The sequence below is a fragment of the Bos indicus genome, chromosome 19, assembly GCF_029378745.1.
Source record: "Bos indicus isolate NIAB-ARS_2022 breed Sahiwal x Tharparkar chromosome 19, NIAB-ARS_B.indTharparkar_mat_pri_1.0, whole genome shotgun sequence".
Taxonomy (NCBI): Eukaryota; Metazoa; Chordata; class Mammalia; order Artiodactyla; family Bovidae; genus Bos; species Bos indicus.
Genome location: NC_091778.1, coordinates 41,846,073 through 41,852,875, shown reverse-complemented (window position 1 = coordinate 41,852,875; position 6,803 = coordinate 41,846,073). Strand labels below are relative to the sequence as shown.

Below are 6,803 nucleotides of genomic sequence, written 5' to 3'. Positions count from 1 at the left end.
TCACCTTAAGAAATTGGAGAAGGGGACGTGTGGAAATCGACGTAAATACAAAGGAGAGTTCAAGTAACACAAGAAATATCAGTGTCTTGGTTACAACATAATTTTACAAAATGCTTCCAAAGGGGAAAGTAGGCAAAGTGTTCAATCCCTGGGTTGGGAAGATCCCCTGGAGTAGGAAAGGGCAATCCATACCAGTATTCTTGTCTAGAAAATTCCATGGACGGAGGAGCCTGACAGGCTACAGTCTGTGTGGGACAGCAAAGAGGCAGACACCACTGAGCACGTACACACACGGAGGCAAAGTGTGCAATCGCTCTATTTTTCACAACTACATGTAAACCTATAATATCACAAAAAAAGTTACATACAAAGCTGCCTATTAAAGCTTCTATAATAATAAACTGAAAGTTACCTAAATGTCCAACAAGAGACATCTGGTAAAGCAAATTATGGTACAATGAGGAATACCAAGTGCTCACTATGAACGACCATGCAGGGACTTCCCTGGAAGTCCAGTGGTTAAGACTCTGAGGACTTGCCTGGTGGCACAGTGGATGAGAATCCGCCTGCCAGTGCAGGGGATTTGGGTTCCATCCCTGGTCTGGGAAGATTCCACATGCCATGGAGTAACAAAGCCCAAGTGCCAGAACTACTGAGCCTGAGCTCTAGAGCCCTCGAACTCCAACTACCGAGCCCACACACCAACTGCTGAGGAAGCCCTTTGCTCCAAGGCCCACGTGCAGCAACTACTGAAGCCTGATACCTAGAGCTCATGCTCTGCAATAGCAGAAGCCACTGGAATGAGAAGCCCATGCAATGAAGAATAACCCCCACTCGCTGCAATTAGAGAAAGCCCGCACAGAGAAAAGACCCAGGGCAATTAAAAACAAAAAAAAACCTCATTCCGGTGCAGCAGGCGTAGGTTCAATCCCTGGTCAAGGAACAAAGATCCCACTTGGCACACAACCAAAAGATTTAAAAAAAAAAAATCATTTAGATTATTTGACTTGATATTAAGTGAAGAAAGCAAGTTGCAAATCAAAGGTGAAATCCCTGTCTGATGTGTATGCATTTGCTTACAAAATGAATCGTGGGAAAGTGGGAGAAAAGCATATAAACCTTTGGAAAGAAAAAAATCAAAAATGTTTCCCTTCAGAAACCAAAAGTTCTCTCTTGATCATTAATGCACTTGCTAACTAAAAAGACTCCAAGTGAATTCAGTCCTTGACTCCTCATTCCTTAAGCTGCTGACATTCTAGGAGATGAAAATTCTAGTTCTAATAAACTTAGTGTTTATATACGCTTAAACCCTTTAGAGATTATAGTGATTTCCTACACATATGAAACATTGCTTAGATACATAAGCACGTGTGTGCCAAGTTGATTCAGTCATGTCTAACTCTGCAACCCTATGGACTAGCCAACCAGGCTCCTCTGTCCATGGGACTTGCCAGGCAAGAATACTGGAGTGGGTTGCCTATGCCCTCCTCCAGGGGTCTTCCTGACCCAGGAAAACAAAATATATTTAAATAAAATTATTTAAAAAAACAATTTCTTACCAGGTCCACCCCAGAACTACTGACTTTTTAAAAAGCACTTGTTTTAACAAGCACTCCACCTAATCATGATGGAGAACCAATGCAATGTGCATTGAAAGGCCTTACTGTAAGTTGCAGCAAAATGTCAGTTGCTTTTCTCTGGATAATGAGATTTGGGTGATTTTTGTTTTCTTCTTTGTATCTTCCTATGGTTGACAAAAATAGTAAATATTACATGTTCTCTTTCAAAATGAAAGTAACTTTATATGTATTTTTCTGCTTCTGAAAATAATGTGAACTCCCAGGTTGCTCAGTGGTAAAGCATCTGCCTGTGAATGCAGATGTAAGAGATGTAGGTTCCATCCCTAGGTCAGAAAGATACCTGGGAAATTTCATGGACAGAGGAGCCTGGCAGGTACAGTCCATGGGGTCGGCTGCGACTGAGTGACTGAGCACGCATGTACAAGTAATGTATGGGTTCTGGTTCTAATATGATGCTGAACTGTTAGCGCTCCAGGAATTGCCCTCAGGGCTTTTTCTCTTTCACTCAGGGGCTGCACCCTTGCAAATCTCAGCAGGATGTCTGCAGGGTGTATTGAAAACTGTGATGGTTAACTGTGTGTGTCAACTTGACTGGGTTAAGGCATGCCCAGATAGCTAGTAAAATAGAACTTCTGAATGTGTTCTGTGAGGGTGTCTCTGGAAAAGATCAGCATCTGAATCAGTAGGCTGAGTTAAGATGATTCCCACCAATGCAGGTGGGATCAACCACTCCACTGAAAAGAACAAAAATGTCGGGGGGGTGTGAATTTGCTCTCTCTGAGCTGAGGTGTCTGTTTTCTGCCCTCGGACCTCCATACTCCTGGTTCTCCACCCATGGGACTCAAACTGAATTACACCCCAGCTTTCCCAATTCCCCAGGTTGCAAATGGCAGATTGTGGGACTTAGCCTCCATAATTATGTGAGCCAGTTCCTATAATAAATCTCTTAAATAAATATATATACATCCTATTGGTTCTGTTTTTCTGGAGAATCCTGCCTATGCAAGCTCCAAAGTCCATTTAGTACCGAAAGAACTGAAAATAACCTAGGATAGTGGATGTGGCAGCCTTGGTTCTGAATGCTGCAGAGAAGATCACATGGACGTGAAAAGAAATGCAAATAAAAACTACATCGAGGGGTGACTGCTTAATCCCAGGCCTTGCAGGTTAGTTTTTTCTAGGTTTGGACCCAAGGCTTCTGTTGAAACCATGCTCCACCAGATCATTGGTCAGGCCAAGAAGTATTCTAGCTTGATCCCCCTCTTCATATTTATTGGGCCAGGATGTACTAGAACAGCATCATATGTCACGTGCCTGGCATTGTTTAATCCCGTTGTCAGCTGGGACAGAAAGAATAACCCAGACCTCTGGAACCAGCTGGGACCTAATCAGTACAAGTTCAACTCTGTGAGTGTAGATTACAGCAGACTGAAGAAAGAAGGTCCAGACTTCTAAATGAAGCATTTCACTATAAAGTTGCTTAGAAGGAAGGTCTTCCAGAAGCCATTCACACAATTCCATCTAACCAGGAAATACTTGCCCTCTAAATGCACAAAACCATGTTAGTGTATTGTGTTGGAGTTTACACTGATTAATAAGTAGTCTGAAACTTAAAAAAAAAAAAAAATACAATGAGGGGCTTCCCTGGTGGCTCAGCAGTGAAGAGTACATCTGCTAATGCAGAAGACACAGTTTCCACCCCTGATCTAGGAAGATACCGCGTGCCGAGGAGCAACTCAGCCCATGTGCTACAACCACTGAGCCTGTGCTCCAGAGCCCGGGAGCCATGACTACTGAACCCAAGTGCCACAACTACTGAAGTCCGAGTGCTCTGGAGCACATGCTCTGCAACAAGAGAAGCCACCTCAATGAGGAGCCCACACACCATACCTAGAGAGTAGCCCCCACACCTAGAGAGTAGCCCCCACTCTCCACAACTACAGAAAATCTGATCACAGCAACCAAGACCCAGCACAGCCAAAAATAATTTAAAAAAATTTTTAAGGCAATTTTCTTTTTTAAATCTACAATGCAGGGGACTTCCCTTATGATCCAGTGGTTAAAACTCCATGCTCCCAATGCAAGGGACCTGATATCCATCCTTGGTCAGGGAATTAGAGTCTGCATGCCCTAAGAGCCCATTATGCCAAGACTAAAGATCCTGCATGCCACAGTGAAGACCGGGCACAGCCAAATTAAAACAAAAGCTACAATGAGGTATCACACTGGTCAGAATCAGATCAGATCAGTCGCTCAGTCATGTCCGACTCTTTGCGACCCCATGAATCGCAGCACGCCAGGCCTCCCTGTCCATCACCAACTCCCGGAGTTCACTCAGACTCACGTCCATTGAGTCAGTGATGCCATCCAGCCATCTCATCCTCTGTCATCCCCTTCTCCTCCTGCCCCCAATCCCTCCCAGCATCTGAGTCTTTTCCAATGAGTCAACTCTTCGCATGAGGTGGCCAAAGTACTGGAGTTTCAGCTTTAGCATCATTCCTTCCAAAGAAATCCCAGGGCTGATCTCCTTCAGAATGGACTGGTTTGATCTCCTTACAGTCCAAGGGACTCTCAAGAGTCTTCTCCAACACCACAGTTCAAAAGCATCAATTCTTTGGCGCTCAGCCTTCTTCACAGTCCAACTCTCACATCCATACATGACAACAGGAAAAACCATAGCCTTGACTAGACGAAACTTTGTTGGCAAAGTAATGTCTCTGCTTTTGAAAATGCTATCTAGGTTGGTCATAACTTTTCTTCCAAGGAGTAAGCGTCTTTTAATTTCATGGCTGCAGTCACCATCTGTAGTGATTTTGGAGCCCAGAAAAATAAAGTCTGACACTGTTTCCACTGTTTCCCCATCTATTTCCCATGAAGTGGTGGGACCGGATGCCATGATCTTCATTTTCTGAATGTTGAGCTTTAAGCCAACTTTTTCACTCTCCACTTTCACTTTCATTAAGAGGCTTTTGAGTTCCTCTTCACTTTCTGCCATAAGGGTGGTGTCATCTGCATATCTGAGGTTATTGAGATTTCTCCCGGCAATCTTGATTCCAGTTTGTGTTTCTTCCAGTCCAGCGTTTCTCATGATGTACTCTGCATAGAAGTTAAATAAACAGGGTGACAATATACAGCCTTGACGAACTCCTTTTCCTATTTGGAACCAGTCTGTTGTTCCATGTCCAGTTCTAACTGTTGCTTCCTGACCTGCATACAAATTTCTCGAGAGGCAGATCAGGTGTTCTGGTATTCCCATCTCTTTCAGAATTTTCCACAGTTTATTGTGATCCACACAGTCAAAGGCTTTGGCATAGTCAATAAAGCAGAAATAGATGTTTTTCTGGAACTCTCTTGCTTTTTCCATGATCCAGCGGATGTTGGCAATTTGATCTCTATATAGAAGCTCTATACAGTCAGCAAAAACAAGACCAGGAGCTGACTGTGGCTCAGACCATGAACTCCTTATTGCCAAATTGAGACTTAAATTGAAGAAAGTAGGGAAAACCACTAGACCATTCAGGTATGACCTAAATCAAATCCCTTATGATTATACAGTGGAAGTGAGAAATAGATTTAAGGGCCTAGATCTGATTGATAGAGTGCCTGATGAGCTGTGGAATGAGGTTCGTGACATTGTACAGGAGACAGGGATCAAGACCATCCCCATGGAAAAGAAATGCAAAAAAGCAAAATGGCTGTCTGGGGAGGCCTTACAAATAGCTGTGAAAAGAAGAGAAGCGAAAAGCAAAGGAGAAAAGGAAAGATATAAACATCTGAATGCAGAGTTCCAAAGAATAGCACGAAGAGATAAGAAAGCCTTCTTCAGCGATCAATGCAAAGAAATAGAGGAAAACGACAGAATGGGAAAGACTAGGGATCTCTTCAAGAAAATCAGAGATACCAAAGGAACATTTCATGCAAAGATGAGCTCGATAAAGGACAGAAATGGTATGGACCTAACAGAAGCAGAAGATATTAAGAAGAGATGGCAAGAATACTCAGAAGAACTGTACAAAAAAGTTCTTCACGACCCAGATAATCACGATGGTGTGATCACTGACCTAGAGCCGGACATCCTGGAATGTGAAGTCAAGTGGGCCTTGGAAAGCATCACTACGAACAAAGTTAGTGGAGGTGATGGAATTCCAGTTGAGCTATTCCAAATCCTGAAAGATGATGCTGTGAAAGTGCTGCACTCAATATGCCAGCAAATTTGGAAAACTCAGCAGTGGCCACAGGACTGGAAAAGGTCAGTTTTCATTCCAATCCCAAAGAAAGGCAATGCCAAAGAATGCTCAAACTACCACACAATTGCACTCCTCTCACAAGCTAGTAAAGTAATGCTCAAAATTCTCCAAGCCAGGCTTCAGCAATATGTGAACTGTGAACTTCCTGATGTTCAAGCTGGTTTTAGAAAAGGCAGAGGAACCAAAGTTCAAATTGCCAACATCCGCTGGTCAGAACAGTCATCATCAAAAAATCTACAGCCAGGACTTCCCTGGTGGGCCAGTGGCTAAGACTCGGCAGGCATACTCCCATTGCAGGGGGCCCAAGTTTGATCCCTGGTTGGGGATCTAGATCCCACATGCCACAGCTAAGACCAAGTACAGCCGAATAAATAAAATTTTTAAAAATCTACAGCCATCAGACTAAGGAAGGCCTGGAAACGTAGGGGCCACATGAGCTACAGCCTCAGCTGCATCAGCAAACACCGGGAGCACCCGGGAGGCTGGGACAATGCTGGTGGCATTCATCACCACAGGCTCAACTTCAACAAATATCACCCAGGATACTTTGGGCAAGCTGGTATGAGGCATTACCAATTAAAGAGGAACTAGAGCAGAACTTCCCTGGAGTTGAGGGTGATCCAGTGGTTGGGACTCTGAGCATCCAGTGCAGGGAGTATGGGTTGGATCCCTGGTTGGGGAACTGAGACCCCACATACTGTGCAGCCAAAAAAAAAAAAGAAGAAACAGAGCTTCTGCCCAGATGTCAACCTTGATAAATTGTCAACTTTAGTCAGTGAACAGACATGGGTATAAACGCTGCCAAGAACAAGAGGAGGTGCTCCTATCGTCAATGCAGTGCATTCAGGCTACTAAATACAAACTTCTGAGCAAGGAAAAGATCCCAAAGCAGCCTGTCATGGTGAAGGTCAAATTCTTCAGCAGCAGAGCTGGGAAGGTTAAGGATGTGAGTAGGGCATGTGCCCTAGTAGCTTGA

General features: G+C 43.9%; 2 pseudogenes; both read left to right on the top strand.

Moving 5' to 3' along the window:
* Positions 1-2,789: 2,789 nt before the first annotated feature.
* Positions 2,790-3,035, top strand: LOC109573582 (cytochrome c oxidase subunit NDUFA4 pseudogene; annotated as a pseudogene).
* A 2,940-nt stretch (positions 3,036-5,975) lies between these two features.
* On the top strand, positions 5,976-6,803 carry LOC109573286 (large ribosomal subunit protein uL15-like; annotated as a pseudogene).